Source organism: Lontra canadensis, unplaced genomic scaffold, assembly GCF_010015895.1.
Source record: "Lontra canadensis isolate GAN:19392208 unplaced genomic scaffold, GSC_riverotter_1.0 scaffold102, whole genome shotgun sequence".
NCBI classification, from domain to species: domain Eukaryota; kingdom Metazoa; phylum Chordata; class Mammalia; order Carnivora; family Mustelidae; genus Lontra; species Lontra canadensis.
Genome location: NW_022631096.1, coordinates 4,748,224 through 4,764,838, shown reverse-complemented (window position 1 = coordinate 4,764,838; position 16,615 = coordinate 4,748,224). Strand labels below are relative to the sequence as shown.

At 45.5% G+C, this 16,615-nt stretch overlaps 1 non-coding gene across 1 annotated transcript; it reads right to left on the bottom strand.

Annotated features, from left to right (window-relative positions):
• Positions 1 to 16,450: 16,450 nt before the first annotated feature.
• On the bottom strand, positions 16,451 to 16,555 carry LOC116855430. The gene has a single exon (XR_004380351.1). It is a non-coding gene; the product is annotated as a small nucleolar RNA U13 (small nucleolar RNA).
• Between the last annotated feature and the right edge of the window lie 60 nt (positions 16,556 to 16,615).

Genomic DNA, 16,615 nt, shown 5'->3' with positions numbered 1-16,615 from the left:
TAAGGCCTGATTAAAAGTATTCTAGAAATCCGCTGAATGAGCCTGGCTTCAAGAAAGGCGTGATGTATGCCACCGTGACGTGTGTTTGAATGCCAAGATCAGTAAGACTTGAAATTAATAAAATCCGACACGAAATTCACACAATCGTGTTTTTGCCACCACTCATGGTCCAGGTTGCGACACAGAAGCTTGATCTTTCCCTTATTAAGCTTTTTTCTCACCTCCTTGCTGACCGTCACAGACACATGCTACCCTCCTGCACCAACATCTCAAAAGAGTTGCATCACCAAATTTATGTGCTCAGATCTTGTAACCCACGTGCTCCAGTGTTGCTCTCGACGTCTCAAGGGAGTATGGAATCAAGAATTGATATGCAAAATGTACCGGAAGGGCCGGGAACAATTTTCTCGGCCATCGTGAGTATGGAGCAGGTGGGCCATGGTTGCCCAGGGCAGTGGCCAATGGTCATCCCAGGAAGCAAGCCCGGGGTACTGGGCACAGTAGGAATATTGAGCAAAGTCGAGTGTAGTGGGGGGTCACAGATGGGTGAGAGCTGCCCATGCACCCAAAGGAGCTGGGCCTGAAGGGTAGGTGTGATGGGCTCTCACCCCTGTGATGGTGCCATGGGGGCTGCTGGTACAGCTTGTGCTCGTGTCTGACAGACCGATGAGGCCGGAGTACCAGCCTGTCCTAGGGAAGTGGTCAGCCCTGTCTTGGTGGGGTCCTTTGCCCAAGGACTTCTTCCACAGTCTGAGGACTAACTTCCCACTCCTTAAAGCCTCAGCCCCCTTGCTGCTGCAACCCTACAGAGTCTGGTCTTGACTTCATCAGGGACGCCAGTTCTTCCTCTAGTCCGGCCAGCTTCGGTGCAGGGATGAGGTGGAAACCAGGGGTCTGCGGGTTGGCTTCAGTATCTACAAACTTCTACACCACCGTCCCCTCTTCTTCAGCGTTGGCATATTCCAATTAAAATGTTGGTATTAAAATAGCCAAGTTTGCAGACTCGAATAGCATTGTCCTGAGGTTGAAATGACGGTGAAAATGCCTTGTATTGCTTGCAGTGCTTCGAGCCAGCCCGGTAGAACAGTGCACAGGAAGAGAAAAACTGCTGCTGATGATCAGAGAAGAATGACCGTAACCAATCACAAGGTAAATAGTCACTGTCATGAGTGTGGTTCTGTTTCTCAGTGTTGTGTTTCTAGGGCACGTGCCCACGGGGGCTGGGTGCTGGAAGGCTCTTGCCTTTGGAAAGGATGTAAGCACAGTGTTTGTGGTGTGAGTAAGCTCATGGGGCAGAGACTCTGGCCTCAACTGGTGTGGAAGTGACAGCAGGGGACCCGTGGGGGGGTGATACTGGATCTGAGTCCTGCGGGAGTGACCTGGGCAAAAGCACTTCAAGGGTTAACCAGCCTGGTGGGTGTCAGAGGGTACACAAGTCATGATGTTCAGGTGGAGAAAGGCTGGGGGTGAGGCCATCCGGTGTGGGGCCAGGAGCCTGGAACTTGGTAGAGCGTGAATCCCGAAGTTCCTTTAGATCGGGATTTTTAAAAGATCCGAGCACCATTTGGAAGCTAAGCTAATGCCTTTCTTTGTGCACAAAATATTCAGAGGCAGCTCTGGTGTGTGTAGAGCTCGCATTACTGAGGAAGCCTTTGCATCCTGATCATGTTTCAAAGAGTAAAAACAGGGGCACTGGTTGGTAGAACATGCGACTTTCGATTTTGGGGTTGTAAGTTTGAGCCCCACGTTGGGCATAGAGATTGCCTTTAAGAAAAATCCGGGGCCCCTGGGTGGCTCAGTCGGTTAAGCATCTGCCTTTGGCTCAGGTCATGATCCCGGGGTCTGGGGATAGAGCCCTGCATCAGGCTCTCTGCTTAGCAGGGAGCCTGCTTCTCCCTCTCCTCCTTGCTTGTGCTTTCTCTCTCACTCTCTCTGTCTCTCTCTCTCAGATAAATAAAATACAACAAAAAACAAACAAAAAACAAAAACTAAAGGAAGCTGAGAGATAATCATATATACCAGGATCCTAACTCCAGTGATCCGTGGTAAGCAAGCACCAAACAATCTGAAGATAATGACCACTTACCACCAAGTTCTTTTACAAAATACATTTTGCTTTCCTTCCTGTATTTACCCCTCTGTGGAAGCAGACTGCCCTCCATGAAGATACTCAAAGTAGAAGGTGCTTGTTAGTTAGCTCCTGGGCTGATGCCATCATGGAAGAAAAAAGCCCCAGGTTACTGTCAAGTGATTTATTTGCTTACCATTAGCTAGAACCATGGATTTTTTTTTTTTTTAAGATTTTATTTGTTTATTTGATAGAGATCACAAATATGCAGAGAAAGCAGGCGGGGCGGGGTGGGGGGCAGGCTCCCCACTGAGCAGAGAACCCAATGCGGGGCTCGATCCCAGCACCTTGAGATCATGACCTGAGCTGAAGGCAGAGGCTTAACCCACTGAGCCACCCAGGTGCCCTGGATTTTTTTTTAACTCCACAATAGATGGCTTCTTTTGGAAGCACAAGTAGCCATCTTTGATGGCTCCCAGTGCACGTCACGGTCTTTGTCTCTCTCCACCACTGCTTTATTTTATTTTTGAAGATTTATTTATTTGATAGAGTGAGCAAGAGAGAACGCATGCAAAAGCAGGGGGAGAAAGAGGGAAAGGGAGATGCAGACTCCCCACTGAGCAGGGAACCCGATGTGGGTCTCCATCTCAGAATGCTCTGAGCTTCTCATTACAATTTTTCATTGTAAATGGTGGATCCACAGAAGGTTCTTTTAAAGAAATTATCTGGGGCGCCTGGGTGGCTCAGATGGTTAAGCATCCGCCTTTGGCTCAGGTCATGATCTCTGCATCCAGGCTCCCTGCTCAGCAGGGAGTCTGCTTCTCCCTCTCCCTGGCGGCTCCCCCTGCTTGTGCTCTCTTGCTCTGTCAAATAAATCTTTAAAAAAAAAACAAAAACTGACATACTATGTATGGGGGGGATATGATCAATATCACCTTTGTGCTTTGACATGGCTTCTGCTTCTGTCCCAAATGACAGTCTCAGCAACAAGCCAGGGCATGTGCTCTGTAGAAGGGGAAACGTCCAGCACCAGGAGCACAAGTAGCCATCTTTGGTGGCTCCCAGTGCACTTCACGGTCTTTGTCTCTCTCCACCACTGCTATATCTCAGCACATTTTTCTCATCTGTCTTCTCTCTTCCCTCATTCCTTTTGTCTCCTTCCTTTTTTCCTCACCACAGCCTACTCATGACATTACTGCCAAACACTCCTGATGGGCCATGATTGTCATGAATGGTTCAAAAGATACATCCGTTACTAAGGGTTTTGACCCAGATGATGGTGTGAGTTCCCCCGTGGCCAGCTCTGGGTTTCTAAGTGTTTAATATTTATAAATGCTCATTAAGTCTCAAGAAGGTGGCTGATACCCTCCAAGACAGGAAGAGAATCCACGATGACTTTAAAGGCACGATGCAACGTGAGTGGGGCCAGTACATCCAAACCCAATAAAAGGAAAACCCAGGTTTGCTTCAGTGGAGAGAAGCTGATTTGGAAGAACAGTGGATGGCCAGTTGGGCATAAGTCGAGAGAAATCCAAACAAATCCAAAATGCAGTAGCATCACTGTACCCTGGCCAGGGAGTCATCCTCTCTGCCGCCTTCGGTATTAACCAAATCTCTGTTGAATCACTTTACTCAGACCTTTATGTCTGCAGAAAAACAGATGCTATAAAAATTCTATGAGGAAGGAACCGGAGTGTTTCAAATCTGGATGAATAAAGAGGGAGGGGCAAACAATTTAGTGATGGGCTCCAACATTGCCTTGTACGCGTGAACCTCCATCACAAACCCAGTCACTCCAGAAAGAGTTTTCTTACCTTCCAATTACCTTTGACTCTGAGCCACCAACTTTCTCCTCCTCCTCCTGTATACATTGTTTGCCTTCCTCTCCAAATTATTCATGAGCCTTAGAATCTTAATGCAGATCACCCCTCCTCACCCCGTCCTCTGTCCACGCTATGAAACAACTGATCTGTCTGTTCTCTGGGCCCCAAAGACCCCACGTCTGTCATCCCCGGTGCCCAGTCTGCAGTGTGGGAAGCTTGCTGAGGTATCAAGGGTTCTGCTTATCCAGGAACGCACAGAGATTCCTCCACCAACATCCTTTTTGTCTGCTACCTGGGAGCTAAGGTGACCGTTCACATTCACCTTGGGACCCACCACCATTTTCCTTTTCAGGTTCAAGTATAGAGAGAACCACTTGCATGGCACAATGAACATTTTGTTGTATTTGTTTTATCCTGTATCTATCCATTTATCCATAATCAATGTATTTTTTAATGCATTTGAAAGCAAACTTCAGATACTGGGACACTTCATGTATTAAAGTTTACAGTCCGCTTCTGTGTTTGCAAGTGAACTGAGAATGACCAGAAATCTGTCTTGAATATGAAGATTGGCACTTTCTGATAACTTGCTGATAAATTCTGAAGGGAAGTTCTGACGTCAGGATGGTTTTAGAAATTACTCAGATATGAAATCATTTTATATTTAAAATGAGATGAGTAAAGTGTTTTTCACGGTCTCTGGTAACTTTTAACCTTGCTCAATTTTATGCTGGTGGCAAGGGAAAAAGAAGGGGGGAGGGGAGAAATGCATTGGGAGGATAGGACAGTCTCCTCTTCCTGCACAGATTAACATTTCTTGCACAATTACCCGTGGAATATTCTCATTTTGGACTTTTTCCACACCCTAAATTTAGCAAGCTAGAATTATCTTTTAAATACCACTTTAAGCAACCTTTTTTGAAAAGAAGAATGCGGAAGAGGGGGAAATCTGCATTTCTTTGTGGTTAGAATGTAATGGCCTCAAGTTAATTACTCTGCAAGGCAGCAGATTCCTCCTTTATTAAATGCTGAAGATACAGTAAAGACAGTAATATAGCAAATTCATTACAAGTCTGAAGATTAGAGATTTATCCATTCAGACTGAAAAACAGTCAATGCACTTACAGGCATCTCTATTTGTTCTGGTAATGGCGCACATTGCAATGAATAATTGCCTTAAATGTGTCAGGTGGATTTCATCATTTAAGGGAATTCTATGTTTGAGTCTTTTTAGGGCTAAAAAGTCTTGAAAATGGGGGCTGAGGACTTTTCTCATTTGTTAATTTCTGAACTTTCAAACACTAAAATCTTCATATAAAATCAGTTTTTGTTAAAGCGAGACGTCGCTCTAGAATACGACGGAATTTCCTTAAATTGGGTTTACAGAGAAATGCATGAAGCGAGTACAAGTGTACAGAGAGAAGTTTTGAATGAATGATTTTTGTTGATAATTACTAGTTTTACAGTGGGGGGAGGGCTCAGTATTTGAGAAACAAAAGGTTTACAGTTGATGAACTGTGGCTTTTTAGGAGATCAGGGGTACCTTCCTTGCTGCTCCTCATTATGAGGCTAATTTATGCATGGAATAAACAAAAAATGGGTGTGTGTTTTTTTTTTTTAAGATTTTATTTATTTATTTGACAGATCACAAGTAGGCAGAGGAGAAAGCAGGCTCCCTGCTGAGCAGAGAGCCCGATGTGGGGGTCCTGGGACCCTGAGATAATGACCTGAGCGGGAGGCAGAGGCTTAACCCACTGAGCCACCCAGACACCCCTGGGTGTGTTTTTTTTAAAGATTTTATTTATTTATTTGACAGAGAGAGATCACAAGTAGGCAGAAAGGCAGGCACAGAGAGAGAGGAGGAAGCAGGCTCCCCGATGAGCAGAGAGCCAGATGCGGGGCTCGATCCCAGGACGCTGGGATCATGAACTGAGCCGAAGGCAGAGGCTTTAACCCACTGAGCCACCCAGGTGCCCCCCAAAAATGGGTATTAAACACAGCTCTGTCTCCAATTATCTGGGAGACTTGGCCTGGTTCCGTAGTGAGGCCTCACCTTTCTCCTCTGTAAAATGGAGCTAATGGTAACTGCCTGCAGAGTGTGGTCAAGAAGTGTATCTCAGAAACCAAGAGTACATTCTATGTTAATTATTTAAATTTAAAAAGTAAAGAGTACATAAAAGCATGCGTAAAACAGACTCAAAGTCATGTTCAAATATAAGCCATTTTTGTTTGTGAATCAGTAGGGACTTAGACCCCCAAGTACGGGGACTATGTGAAAAGTCTGCTTAGCGGGGAGGCTGCTTCTCCCTCTCGCACTCCCCCTGCTTGTGTTCCCTCTCTCGCTGTCTCTCTCTCTGTCAAATAAATAAGCAAAATCTTCAAAAAAAATTTTTTTAAAGAAAAAAAATTTTCAGGTGGCTTGACACAGCATTTGATTGTAATTATGTACTAGTATATCCTAAAGGCAGGAAATAATAGCAAAGAAATGTTCAATCATGTTCAATAATCTTTAGTGACAATACTTTTCTTTAAATAACTTTGTGTAGATTGAGGATAAAGCAAAGAAGTAATTGTTAATGTTGTAGGGAAAGATTTTCAGTGAAAGAGATGTCTAATACTTTAAAAGTAGAAGCCTGATGTCTTAATTTCAATTGGAAATATCAATATGAACACATGATTTATTTTTATTTTCTCAAGAATACATTTTTCCTAGATGTGTCTGCTGAGCCTGAAAACCTAAAATAAGGAAAAAAAAAAAAAGTCAGGAGGAGCGGCATCCCATGGTTTGGATTATAGCCTTTAAATAGCATTTCCCCTTAGAAGGAGACAGGGCTTCTGAATGGTTGATTCAGTCTTGCCATTCTAGAAAGCAAGGAAGAAATCCAAGACTACTGGTCATGTCAGAAAGATACAGGAGCCAAAATGAAAAGATTCCCATTGGCCTCGAATGTGTGTGAGGGGGAGGAAGTGGAGGAGGGACAACGGATATACAGGAAATCTGTATCTTTTGCTCAGTTTTGCCCTGAACCTAAAACTGCTCTAAAAATTAGACTGTATTTAAGGGATGCCTGGGTGGCTCAGTGGGTTAAAGCTTCTGCCTTTGGCTCAGATCATGATCCCAGGGTCCTGGGATGGAGCCCCACATGGGGCTCTCTGCTCAGCAGGGAGCCTGCTTCTCTCTCTCTCTCTGCCTGTTTCTCTGCCTGCTTGTGATCTCTCTCTCTGTCAAAATAAATAAAGTCTTTAAAAAAAAATTAGACTGTATTTAAAAAAAAAAAATTAGGGGCGCCTGGGTGGCTCAGTGGTTAAATCCTCGCCTTCAGCTCAGGTCATGATCTCGGGGTGCTGGGATCGAGTTCCGCATCAGGCTCTCTGCTCGGCAGGGATCCTGCCTCCTCCTCCTCTCTCTCTCTGCCTGCCTCTCTGCCTACTTGTGATCTGTCTGTCAAATAAATAAAAAAAAATCTTAAAAAAAAATTAAAGATTCCCTTTAGCCAGAGGCAACTGGGCAGCTCAATTGGTTAAGTGTCTGACTCTTAATTTCAGCTCAGGTCATGATCTCAGGGTCATGAGCTGGAGACTGGGGAGGAGCCCATGTTGGGCTCCCTGCTGCTTCGCAGGGAGTTTGCTTCTCTCCCTCTCCCTCATCCTCTTCCCTCACTCACGCAAGTACACACACCTATGCTCTCTCATTCTCTCTAAAATAAATAAGTCTTTTTTTTAAGATTTATTTATTTGACAGATCACAAGTAGGCAGAGAGGCAGGCAGAGAGGGGGTGGGAAGCAGGTTCCCTGCTGAGCAGAGAGCCCAATGTGGTGCTCGATCCCAGGACCCCGGGATCATGACCTGAGCCGAAGGCAGAGGCTTAACCCACTAAGCCACCCAGGCACCCCCCTAAAATAAATCTTAAAAAAAAAAAAAAAAAGCCTCCCTTTGGCAAGAGATAGAACAATTTGAGTGTGAAAATAATAATGACAATGGAATGAAACTCATCAAATCTATAAAATGCCTTGAGATCCTATGAAACTAACAACAGCAAAATATCAGGTTTCCACTGAAGGATCCTAGGGCACGAAACTCATTCTAAAACTTGGCAAGGGGAAGAATCAGGCCTTTTCTGTATTCCTGTACAAACTGTATTGAACTATCAGGAAAGATTGATGGGGAGGGAACTTTAATGCAGATGGCACTCTCCCCAGTGAAAGTGGGAAATCACCAGGTGCCTTCAGTGACAGAATCAGAAGCACACAGCCCTGTCCCCAAGGATGATCCCACACTTCACCCTGCCTCTCCTGACAATCTCTCTATAGGAAATAGGGGAGACAGAGGGGAAAATTGGACGACAGAAAGAAGCAGCAATCCGCCAAATCCAGAGCTTTGGTCCTTTTTACAAAGACACGTGGTCTTGTTTCTTCAATGACATTTTCAAAAACAGAGGAGAGCTGTTACATAGTTTTCAAAACTCAGGAGAGAGCCAGAGGAGCAAGCATCCCATAATAAATTTCTAAGCGAGACAGGTGGGGAGAGAGAGGCAACACGGGTGGGTTTGTTATTTGGGTTTGTCTTCAGACATTTTGCTGCGCAGAGGGGCATGGCGTCAGGGAGAAAGTTCAAACAGTGGAATGGAGTGAGCCCTTTGGGGCACCAGTGGGAATGATTAGGGCACAGGAAGGGAATGCCATTGGAATGAGGTCCTCAAAGAGACACAGTCAGCAGGAGCCCAGTCCCTGTGGAAGGAACAGCCTCTGGGTAAGAGGGGCTTAGATCATACGCCATCCTAATAAAAAACATGTGTAGAATTATGAAGCTGACAGCACAGATCTGAAAAAGAAGCTAAGTGAACCTAGACATTTAGGAGGGAGAAAGGTGTCCTGAAGATGTGGATTTACAGCACAGTGAGACCTGACTCCTTGAGTCAAATTTTCAACGTGGCTCTGACTTTCATTATTCTGGTGGGTATTCTATGTTTACAAGATTCTTTTGTTTACAGCTCTCTTTACTATGCTGTTTTAAAGAATTCTGGTTCATTAAAAGCCGTTCGGAGCTTACCCTACAAATCCTACAAACATGAGAGCCTTCCAAATAATTAGTATACTCTTTTCACCCAAACCAGCCTTCGTTATGTTAAATCTTTTGTAGCCTCGCAGGCAAAAGGATATAGTGGTCCCCTCATTCTCAGTAGGCATTCAGGGGTTGTAAATATTGGACTCTCATTTTTCCAGTTGGCCCGTAATCAGAAAAGTGGCTTTGCTGCAAAGCAGTAATTACCTTCCAGTGTGTTCCCAATTCTATTATTAACCATGCCGAGACCATGTGAACCCTGAAAGAGCTGCAAAGACTGTCTTGCTCTAAACACGTCAGTTTTTACTTTTCAGAGAAGGGAAGGGAGCAAACACTTGTTTTTTACTTGCCCTCATTTAAAAAAAATTTTTTTTATGTGGCAGAGAGAGAGATCACAAGTAAGCAGAGAGACGGGGGGGTGGGGGAGCAGGATCCCTGCTGAGCAGAGAGCCCAAATGCCCCGCTCGATTCCAGGACCCTTGGGATCATGACCTGAGCCAAAGGCAGAGGCTTTAACCCACTGAGCCACCCAGGCGCCGCGACTTCCCCTTATTTTTGTTTCATGTCAGTCGTATGGTCTCAGAAAACCTGAGAGATACGGGCGAAAGGTTGAGCCACCAAATCTCTGGAATTTATTGCATTCTTCCATTTCTCCTTAAAGGGAATAGTTAAAAATTTAATCTCCCTGTCCATAATCTCATTCATACATAATTTTACGTGGGTACACATGGTCACATCTGTGCTTTGTAAAAACGGTGTGGCCAGTCTGTTCTTTCTGTGTTTTTGTTTTGCTAAGCTCCCCAGCTTCCTCTCTCCCTCCTTTTCGCCACCTGAGCGCCCAAGGCCATTTGTGCTGGGAAGCTGGGAGGTATCCTCCCACATTTTCTCCTAACTTAGGTATTCTTTGACCCACCCCTAGGTATGTATCTACCTAGAAAGGCATGCATTTTTTTAAAAAACATTTTATTTATTTGAGAAAGAGATAGCACAAGCAATGGGGACAGCAGGCAGAGAGAGGGGGGAACAGGCTCCCCACTGAGCAGGGAGCCTGATGCAGGCTCCATCCCAGGACCCCGGGATCATGACCTGAGCGAAGGCAGACGCTTAACCGACTGAGTCACCTAGGTGCCTAAAGCACGCATTTTCTTTTTTTTTTAAAGCACTGTCTTATAAACGGGGTCACAGCATCTCTTGTATCCTATGTTCATCATTGCACAACACCTCGTGGGGACCTCCCCCCCAGCTAGCTTCCCTTCACTTAGTAAATGGCAGGAGAATTCCCCAACGTGGAGGGGCCCCTGATGAGCCTTCACTCTGTGTTCAGGTTTTTGCCCTATGAAGCCACACAGTCCACCCACTTGTTTATCCTTGTGGTCGTGAAGAACCCACAGCCTTAGCTAGCTAGCTAGGGTCATCTGTGTTTGACAGAGTTTCAGGAGCACAGCTGTCAATGAATTCATTTATTCTTTGAAGAGAGGTTGCCAGATTGCTCTCCAAAGACTGGAGGGAAGGGAAGGGAGAGTTAAGGAGAGGACAGCCGATGTGGATAAAATGTTTGGTCCGTGCATTTAAATTGTGTGGATCGAATGAGGGGCCACGTGCAATGTAATGACCAATCCAGGGGTATTGTTATTAGTTCTTCTAAAGCCTGTAGGCTCCCCCAGGTGACCATCTGGGCCTCTGTGGAGGGGGCACCTTTCATGCGGTGTGTAGCGAAAGTGACCCTCCTTGATTGTGCACATGGAGGTTTAGAAAGGAAGGTCAGAGCCGTGAAGAGCACAGACTTTGGGGGCCAAACGGGCTTCACCTCAAGTCCCCACACGACCCCTTTCCACTGTGGCATCTTAGCCAAGTTGCCCAACTTCTGGGCTTCAGTATCCTCCTCTGCGGAATGGAGAGAAAGGGTGCCAGTCTCAGAAGGCGTCTGTGAGGAAAAATGTCTGGAAGGCCCTGGGCAGAGAGTCTGACGCTCGGGATAGGTGACGTTGTTTCTCGAAGGCCTTCCTTGCATTGCTTCCCCACACCCACTCTCAGTGCACGCCCCAGCTGCTGAAGCCATTGTATGGGATTTGTCTTCCCGTCTTTACACGCCCAGGGAATATTCTGAGGTGAATGCCAGGCGTCACCTCATGTCAACTGCTCACACTTGTGTGTTCTTCTGACAGCAGTTCTCGAAGTGTGATCTGGAGACCCCTGGAGGTTTTCCTCTCAGGAGTTCCGTCCGCTGAAAACTGTCATTTTAGTAATACTCATACACTGTTTGACTTTTTCATTCTCATCCTCTCACGCATGTGCAGTGGAGTTTTTGGGCCGCAGACCGAAAGCAGCAGCAGATCTGAGAACCCAGCTGTCTCTAACTAAACCGATAGGACAGAGTTGCAAATTTTTGCAAATCTGTTCACAGAAATGTAAGACAATGCCACTCTGTTTTTTTGTTTTGTTTTTGTCTTGGACTGTATACTTATTTTTCATAAAACTGAGTTTGGAAACATGTTTATTTAAATATGTGTATTTATGTTGTTGCTGTTTTAAAAGAATCAAATGAATATTTTATTTTTTACTTTTTAAAAAGGCTTTATTTATTTTGAGAAAGATAGAGAGCGTGCACATTAGAGAAAGAGAACACGAGCAGAGGGGAGGGGCGGTAGGAGAGGGAGAAACCAACTCCCCGCTGAGCAGGGAGCCTGTTGAGGGCCTGATGCGGGCTCAATCCCAGGACTCTGGGATCATGACCTGAGCCAAAGGCAGAGGCTTTAACCCAGTGAGCCACCCAGGTGCTCCCATTTTGGTTTATTATTCAGTTGATGGACTTTGGGGTTGTTTCCATTTTTGGCTATTAGGAATAATGCTACTAAGAACATTTGTGTCCAAGTTTTTGTATGAATGCATGTTTTTAGTTCTCTTGGCTCTACACCTGGGACCAGAATTGCTGAGTCTAACTCTATATTACTCTATGCTTAACTTTTGGAGAAACTGTCAAACTGCTTTCCACAGCAGCTGCACCATTTTACATTCCAACCACCAATGTATCCGTGTTCCAATTCTCCATAGCTTTTCCAAAATTTGTTATTTTCAGCGTTCTTGATGCTAGATATCCTTGGGAGTATGACTCAGTCATTTTTAAAGGTGTAAAGAGTTCTTCAGACTAAAAGTTTAGAGAATTGCTTTTCTGACATAAAGCTTATAAAAATAAACATAATAACGTTGTCAATCTAAAAATTAACAATAATTCCACACTGTTGTGCGACACCAGGGTAATCAGGTTGGCCTGGACAGAGCCCATTTACACCTTTGTACCCTTTAACTTTCAACATTTCCTGTTTAGATGACAAATTATATTAACACCCTAATAACGAGTCTATGTTCAAATTTCTCCCAATTGCCTTCAGTATGTCTTTTTCTAACGAATGGAGAACAAGATCTGACACTGCATTTGGTTGAGATGTCCTTAAGAACTTTTCATCTTGATCAGTTCTCCCTCTGCTCCATTTCTTTCACGCTCGTCACTGATTGAAGAACTGGGTGGTTGGAACTTCCCACATCCTGATTCAGCTGCTCAAACCGTCGTCGTCTCCTTTCATCTGTTTCTTTGTCCCCCATATTTCTCGCCATTTGGTAGTTAGATCTAGAAGTTCGATTAGATGCAGGTTCAATGTTTGTGCAAGAACATTTCGTAGACGCTGTGTACTTCCTTTTGCATTGCAACGGGAGTCATGTGGCATCTGTCTGTCTCGCTCAGCGATGTTAAGATAAATCAGTGGGTTTAGGGTTTTTAGCTTGATCGTGCCATTTTAAGTTTCCCACCAACATACTTCTTTTTATTTTTACTTTTAAGTAATCTCTACGCCCAACATGGGGCTTGAACTCACCACCCTGAGATCAAGAGCCCCATGCTCTACCCACTCACCGAGCCAGCCAGATGCCCCCCTCCACCCATATTGTTTTATAAAGATTTTATTTATTTATTTGACAGAGAGAGATCACAAGTAGGGAGAGAGGCAGACAGAGAGAGAAGGGGGGGGGAGCAGGCTCCCCGCTGAGCAGAGAGCCCAATGTGGGACTCCATCCCAAGACCTGGAGATCATGACCTGAGCTGAAGACAGGGGCTTACCCCACTCAGCAACCCAGGCGCCCCTCCACCCATATTTTAATAGCATGGCTGTCGCTGCCTTATTGCAGGGTTTCTTTACAACTGTGAAGAGTGATGCTGTAATTCCAACTGTTCTGTTGCATTTATCTTCCTTACACACTATTTGGGTATCCTGAAATGATAGCAGAATAAATGCTTGATTTTTTTCCCCTCTTATTTACCGATTTTCCAAACAAGTAGCTCCTTAGGTGATACAAGAGTAAATAAACAATGAGGGATTTTAAAAAATACTACTACGCATTCATGGGTTTGTATACATTTGATATATTTCAATCAGTCCGTTGTTATTCATTCTTCAGCCCAAACTGTTGCATCTTTAGTCACAGGGCGCCCCTTTATCTTGGCTCTTGGGCTCTTTTGACATAACCTCAGAAGTAAGTGATAGCTACCTTATTCTGGGGCGTAACAAAATGCCACAGGCTCATCTTACACGATCCCTGCCCCAGTTTTGAGATCCGTCATCTCCTAAAGGGGTCTTTGTTCCTCTAAGTGGGCAATGACATTTAGATGATGAGTTGGGATACTAGGGTGGCTCATAGCCAATGGACTGCCATTACTTCTTGGCCTTTTCAGTGGACACAGCTAACACAGATGTGTTTTGTAGAAAGACAAAAATTGATCATGACCCATACTACCACGGCTGGTTCAAATTTTCCATTATGTAACTTACCCCTAACATAATTGATGTGAGACTTGTATCTCTTCATCTTTCACTGAAGACCTTGGCATCTAACGATATCAATTCAATGACTTATTTCCTATTTTACTTACACGTATAGATGTGAAATACAAATGTGTGCAATAACAGCTAGACCACAATTCCAGGATTATTACTAACAAATACTATTATTAAGTGCAGTTTGATTTTTTGCCTTTTTTTTTTTTAAGATTTTATTTATTTATTTGACAGACATAGACATGGTGAGAGAGGGAACACAAGCAGGGGGAGTGGGAGAGGGAGAAGCAGGCTTCCCAAGGTGCAGGAAGCCTGATATGGGGCTTGATCCCAGGACTTTGGGATCGGGACCTGAGCCAAGGGCAGACACTCAACGACTGAGCCACCCAGGTGCCCCAACTTTGCTGTTTTTGTTTTTTTTTTTAATCCTGAGGATGTGTCACACAAAAGATATATAGTCCAAATAATGAGTTTTAAAGTCAGTTACTTATTTTTCCAGGTAGTTATGTCAGTAACTCCTGATACACCTTGATTAGTGGCCTTTTTTTTCTTTTGAGAAATGCTTTGTTATTTTCTTAAAAAAAAAAAAAATAATCAGGGCACCTGGGTGGCTTAGTCGTTAAGCATCTGCTTTTGGCTCAGGTCATGATCCCAGGATCCTGGGTTAAGGTTCAGGCTCCCTGCTCGACCGGGAGCCTGTTTCTCCCTCTCCCACTCCCCCTGCTTGTGTTCCTGCTCTTGCTTTGTCTCTCTGTTAAATAAATAAATAAAACCTTAAAAAAAATAATCATGTAAGCCATTTATATGATTCCAAAGTCAAACTATAAAACACAGTATATGAAAATAAGCCTAGCTTCCACTCCCATTCCCTTCATTCTGTTTTTTCCTTCTGTGTGACCATTTTTATTAGTTTGTGGTTTACACTTCCATTGCCTCTTCTTGAAAATGTAAGCAAATGCACACATCTTTGATAGAAAAAAGGCAACATATATGTGGTCCCAGGCTGACTTTTTTTTTCACTTAATGTAACCTGGAGTCCTGTGGCCTTCCACAGAGACGGGCTTCATTCTTTTGTAAAGCTGCACAGAAGTGCATTGTGTGGATGGCCGGTGGTTTATTCAGCCCATCTTCTGTGGATAGACTTGTGGGTTCAACAAACATTTATTGCATGGCTAAATCGTGCCAGGCACTGGGGATAAAGAGATGGTCTCTGGCCTCAGGAAACTCAGAGAGAAGAGGGGGAGACCCCCGCAATACAAGCGCTTTGCTCACAAGGCAGTGAGCTCTTGGATGCACTGAGCACAGAGGGTGCGTGCAACAGGACAGGCTCACACACAGGCGGGACACAATGACACTGTTGATTGGCATCTTGCTCTCACACGGACCTTAATATGGGAGAATCCCCACGGGAGGAACTCTTTTTTTTTTTTTTTTTTTTTTTAAATCAATGTTTGAAATTACTTAGAAAATCTTGAGTGCCACCAATTGGTCAGGGAAGGCAAGGCCAAATGAAAGACGCAGAGAGGTAGGGTCCCAACCACAGAATTTCCTCAAAAGAGGAAACGTGAATTAATATATCAGCTGTGGTTTAACAATTAACGCCGGCATTGAATTCAACACTCACCCGAGATCGCTGTAAGCTGTGGACACATGCTTAAATCAACTCCTTTATTCTTAAATAACAATTCTGAGAAGTAGGGACTATGACGCCTCGCATTTTACCGCTGAAGAAATTGCGGCACAGAGAGGTTACTGAACTCGTCCCCCAAGGGCACGCAGCGAGCGGACGAGGAAGGGGGCACGGGAGGACAGGGCAGACAGGACACTCGCAAGCGGCGCCCTCTCCCCCAGGTGGGACAAAAGTATCATGATCACCCCCAGGGGAGGAGGAACTACCGTCGACACCTCCCTTCCCAGCCCCCCTTCCCCGCCCCCCAAATCGAAAAAATCCTGCAGAGTTTTCTCTGGCCCCGAGGGACGCAGGAATCCCAAGGCCTGTAGGCACCGGGGGGGGGGGGGTGTGCGGCGGCGGCCCAGCCCGCCCCGCCCGCAGCGAGGATTTAAGCAGCGGCCGTGAGCTGCGGGGTTGCCCGCCGAGGGTCCCCCTCTGACCCTTCCAGGCGGGCCCCGCGCCGGTCAGCTGGACACAGCTTTACACTCAAGGAACCTGCAGCGGGGGGACAAGAAGCGCCGACGTAGCATGACACGGGCAAGGACAAGGGGTCGCACTGGGCAGTGGCTCTCCGCCCTGCTCCGCCTCGTCTCGTCTGTCGAACAGAACCAAAGACAGGTGGTTGTGCCCCCTGTCCCCGGCTTGGACCTGCGGATCGCCTCGGCGCGCCGGCTCGCTGCCGACGCCACCTGCCGCCCAGGCCCAGTACTGCGCGGGGCTTCCCCAGAGCACAAAGCTCTCACCCGCGGGCCCGCTGGGAGCGCTCGGATCACCCCTCCTTTTCCCGCGGCCCCGCGGCTGGGTGGTGGGGGGGTCAGGTAACACAGGCCAAGTTTTCTCCCGACCCTGGCATCTGACTTGCAGCAGCCTATAGCTATCTACTAAATTTAGGAAGCCGGGGACAAGGTTGCTTTATCAACTTGCATATGAAATATAAAAACACCGAAATTTCTACTTCTTTTTCCATAGAACTTGAAAAAAACGGATCCCATAAGTTCACGTCAGACGGGTAATGTGCCGATATCGTAACAAGGTTTACAGGGTGGCACATGTCACACAGAGGCATGAACACCCAATCATCACGCTTATGAACTACAAAAGGATCAAGTCAGGATCATCACTAAAGGATTCTGAGGATGTCCCACTGACTTTAAAGAAAGGGTG